Genomic DNA, 4797 nt, shown 5'->3' on the forward strand with positions numbered 1-4797 from the left:
AGCTCCTTGTCCCTGGAAGGCAAGAGACGCAGAGTCCTGAGGCCCCAGCCCCCCAGCCCCCGCCCCCCCCCTCTCCCCCCGTCTGCACCCAGGTGCAGCCCTCGGCAGTGCAGGTGACGGCAGCAGGATGCCGGGCGGAGGGCCGGGGCTGCTCCGATCAGGCCCGTGGCCCGCAGTCCTGCCAATTCAGAGCATTTCTTCCGGAGCCACCTAGACAGGGCCGTGTGTGCACATGTCACCATCCTCACCCTGCTTGTGCCGTGAGACGACCAAGTGTCTGTGCGGTGACCCGGCGCTCGGCTCCCACGGACCTCCTGTCTGCGTGTCGGGAGGGGGCCGCGGTGACCGGAGCCACGGCGGTGGGGTGGACAGAGCAGCCTCCGTGGGAAGGGTGTTGGTGTGTTCAGGCCCCACGAGCAGGGCGTAGGTGTCCTCGCACACGGCGCACACTCAGCGGGCCGCCCCAGGGACCCCGGCCCTGCCTTGGGGCCCTCGTGCCGCACACGGTGGCGTGGAATTCCTGCTCACGCTGGAGACAAAGCGAGTGTGTGTGTCAGAACCTGAGCTGTTGATTCACGCCTCTGAGCAACTCCTTTGACTTTTTCCCTAGATCTTCAGCAATTAAGGAGTTTTTTTCGAAGCCCAAGTACAACCACATTTTGAAGCCAGAAGACTGTCTGTCTGAACCGTGCACCATCCTGCAGCTGGACACGAGAACCGTGCAGATCGCTGACCTGGGGGTGAGAGCCCCGGAGGCTAAGTGGGCGGCGCACGTGCCAGACTCTGTGTGAATAAACAGGTTGAGGAAACTTGCCTTTGATTTTCTTTTTTTTTTTTTTTTTTTTTTGCCTTTGATTTTCTGAGTCTTGTCTTTTTTATGCTCTGATTTTATATTTTTACATTATTTTTTCATGTACCTCTTTAACACCATCAGTAATTTTTATATTTATGTTTAATATTTTCAGCATCTTGAGATTCTAATAAATTATATCTAGTTTCTTCAAGGATTTCAAGTTAAAAATTTTTTTTCTAAGTTGTGCTGCCGTGGATGACAAAATTCTTAATTCTTACTCTTACATTCCCCCTGTTGCCACGAGGTGGCGCGTGTGCATTCAGGAGCGGCTCATTTTCAGGGTGTGCTCAGAGGTGCAAAGCTTGGGAGCGGGTCCCTGGAACCCCCTGGAGCTCAGCCGGGAGCTAAGCTGTTGGCTCTGCACTTAGTTTCGCAGTATAGAGAGGCCCGGTTCTTTATGCCAAGAATGAGAAGAAATAGGATTCCACTCAAATATGGGACCAGAAAATGAGGCAAGTGAGGCCCACGTTGCTTGAAACCTTTTCTGATTATCTGCCGCATGTGAATTTGTGCTGCCAGCTTTAGTGGTTCTTTCCTGAGGAGCAGGTTTGCTGTGTTTGGCTACACTAGCAAGTTGCATCCACAGTTACTGGACTAGACGTGGGCCCAGCAGTGCAGCGGCATTGAGCGGGGCTGGCGGGGGGACAGCTGCTAGTTCCTGCCCGGAGCCCTCCCGCCTGCTGTCACGCGCTCACGGCAGCCGCGTCCCTTCCTTATCGTTGCCTGAACAGACCACGAGCGGTGAGCTGCACTTTGAGATCAGGAAGGCCGGCGCACTGCATGGATTCACCGCCTGGTTCAGTGTCCGGTTCCAGAGCCCGGAGGAGGACGAGCCGCAGCTGGTGCTGAGCACAGGCTCACCCGTGAGTGTGCAGCACCCGCAGGGGCTCCGCTGCCCCGGGAGGAGCAGGTGCAGGTCCCCTGCTGCGAGGCCGTCGCGGAGGCAGCGGCATGTGCGGGCGGTGGGCGGGGGACCCGGACCGTGCCCCACCCCCCCCTGCCCTGGGCTGCCCTGCCTGCCCTCTGACCCCTGCATGAACGGGCGGAGCGCACTTTGCCTGCCTCAGTGGCCCTGGACACTGCTTCAGCTTCCCATGGTCTAATACAAGCACAACCCATGGAATTTTAGGGGCTTTTAACTCCCCAAGACTTTCTTGGGGAAGGTCAGTGTTTCTTGAGACAAATTTTTTTTAAAGATTTTATTTGAGGGAGAGAGTGGGCGAGAGAGCACATGAGCAGAGGTGGGGGCAGGGGAGGGGGAGGCAGATGCCCCACTGAGCAGGGAGCCCGATGCGGGACTCGATCCCAGGCCCCGGGGTCATCCCTGAGCCAAGGCATATGCTCCCCGGACCGAGCCCCCAGCCACCCCCGGGACACTTCTGTGCAGTAGCATCTTGATGCTGCTCGCTGCTCGGGTGAGCCGGGCGCTGCGGTCCGCCTCGGAGCTGGACCCAGCAGCCCGGCAGCGCTGCCTTCCTGGGACCTCCGCGGGCCTGTGCGGTAGGTGCCCGGGGCCGGGGCGGGCAGCTGCGCTGCTCGGGTCAACACTGGCTGCAGCGGGGGTCCTCGGGGCCTCGCGTCTGTCTGCACCACAGGAGCCAGGCTGTTGGCCGGAGCGTCCGTGGAGCTGGCGGGGCCAGGCCTCCGGCCGCCCTTCCCAGTCCCGGCGCACAGATGCGAGCTGTCACCAGTCGAGGGCGGGAACTCAGGCCCCTGGGGTCGTGCGCCCGCACACCGTGGGATGGGGCAGGCAGGTGCCGAGCCCGGGCAGCGCTCTGGGACGCGGGGACAGGGGCCCTCACGGCGACTGGGGCCGGAGGGACGTGAGGGCTGAGCGTGACCCCGAGGCCATGGAGCCGTGTCCTCAGGGCCTGCAGAACCCAGAGAGTGCGGAGCGTGACCGTTTGTCCCAGATGTCGCACTTGCCACTCACCCTCCAGCCCGACTCCCAGGGGCAGTGACCTTCCTGCGCTGCGGAAACTAGAACTCGGCATTGGCAGCCTAGGGACCGGGCAGGGATGCGGTAGACGCCCTGTGCCAGGGTGCTGGGCCCTGGGAGCACCTAGAGCCGCGTGCTCGCTGGGCTGTGGCCCAGTCCCTGGCGCCCACAGAGGCCTCGCCGTGGGCCTGGTGCGTCTGCCCCGCGGGAGAGCCTGGGGGTCCGCCCCACAGAGGTGACACGTGCCCCGTGTCTTGCAGAACCACCCACTGGAGGCAGGTGCTGTTTATGATGGACGAGCCCGTGTCTGTGCTCTCGGGAGATGTGGTCACAGGCTCGGTTGTGCTGCAGAGAAACCCCGTGTGGAGGAGGCACATGTCCGTGGCGCTCAGCTGGTCCGTCACTTCCACACAAGACCCCACATCGCAGAAAGTAAGGCTCGTGCCGCAGGGCGGGTGGGCGCTGGTGCTGGGAGACGGGCGTGGCGGTCGCGGTGCCACGGCCTCGGCCTCACGCGCCTGCGCTGCTTTCTCATCCTCCTCGCGGGCAGTTGGTGCTGTTATTGGTAGAACAGGAAACGGGGGCAGGAAGGTGAGTCTGAGGGCAGGGACCCAGCCCAGGGCCACCCTTCCCGTGTCCAGGAGGCCCCGGTGGAGAGCGGGCCGGGCCGCCGTTCCCACACCTGGTGCAGGACGGCAGAGGGGACGCGACGGTTCTCCTCTGGTCTCCTACCTGCTTTGTGCTAATTTTATGTCAAAGTCTTAATGTTGGTCATTAAGAAACTTCTCCGCCTGAAGCTCTTGGGTGCGATCCTGAGTCGTCATCAGGAGGTGCTGCGTGTGAGTCACACTCAAGCGGTTTATTATGACTGATTTGCTTGGTCTGTTTCCAGGTGGGAGAGAAGGTCTTTCCCATCTGGAGACGACGGTCGAAGCTGTGGGAAGCAGGTGCTGCAGGAACGAGCCCGGGCGGAGACGCGCTTGGATGTGAGCCTGCGTTCCTGTGGCCCGCGAGCTCCCCTGCCCGGCGGCGGGACACCCGTGTGCGTGCGCGCTCCCTTCCTCGGGCCTCCACAGGCGCCGCGTGGGGCTCGGCGGGGACCCCTCACCCCTGTCACTGCCCGTGTCTGTGCTCTAGAAGTAGGCGTTGTCCCCAGGTGTCCACAGTCTGGCTCGTGGCCGAGTCGGTGGCACCGTGTCCCTAAGCTAGGTCTAGATCTCAACTCGCAGGGCACACGCGCATCACCTTGTACTCCTGTGAAAGTGGCTGTTCACGCATCATGTGTCATGGTGTCCTTGCTGCCCGGGTCCCTCCCTGTCGTGCGAAGGTGGGCGCCCCAAAGCCGTGCAGGGCCTGGAGGCGGCGATGCATGTGACGGGACTCTGCATGGATAGTACAGTCGTAGAGATGTCTTCCACGTAAATTATGTGTTGGCGCAGAGCACATACTCAATAAATATTTTTAAAGAAATGAGTGTTGGCGTGTTTCCGTGCGCGTGTGCTGTGTCGGCAAGCGCGGGGTCCTACCGCGTGTGCTGCTTTGTAGCCTTTCTCCCCTGGTGTGAAGGAACGTCCCTGCCTGTAGGTCCAGGTCTACGTCTTTTGGTGTGTACTGCTTTGACTTTTAGTTGACTTTACATTGCAGAATGAACGGTATGTCCCCACCGCGTGAGTGACGGGCGTGCAGGTGCGCATCTCCTGGAACAAGCACTGGACCGAGACCGTCAGCCGCGAGCGGCCGCCCCAAGTGCCCGGCACGCAGTGCCTCCGAGGGTGGTGCCCCCGGTGACGCGCAGCTTCCTGGGGCCGGTGGGGCACACGGGCCGCTTCTGGAGCCCGAAGCTTGTGCCGCCCACACTCCTAGGCTGAGGCTCCCGGCGGGGGGGCCATAAGGGGCAGGTGTTTGGGAGGTGCTTAGGCCTCGAGGGGGCCCCTGGGATGGACTCGCGCCCTTCCAGGGGAGAGCCCCGCAGAAGGCGGCTGCCTGGGGACCGGGCCGGGTCTCC

General features: G+C 61.8%; 1 long non-coding RNA gene across 1 annotated transcript; it reads left to right on the forward strand.

The window, feature by feature from the left end:
- Window positions 1-3088: 3088 nt before the first annotated feature.
- Window positions 3089-4262, forward strand: LOC140597354 (uncharacterized). Its single transcript, XR_011999211.1, has 2 exons — window positions 3089-3224; window positions 3685-4262. It is a non-coding gene; the product is annotated as an uncharacterized lncRNA (long non-coding RNA).
- The last annotated feature ends 535 nt before the right edge of the window (window positions 4263-4797 follow it).

Source organism: Vulpes vulpes, unplaced genomic scaffold, assembly GCF_048418805.1.
Source record: "Vulpes vulpes isolate BD-2025 unplaced genomic scaffold, VulVul3 u000000710, whole genome shotgun sequence".
NCBI classification, from domain to species: domain Eukaryota; kingdom Metazoa; phylum Chordata; class Mammalia; order Carnivora; family Canidae; genus Vulpes; species Vulpes vulpes.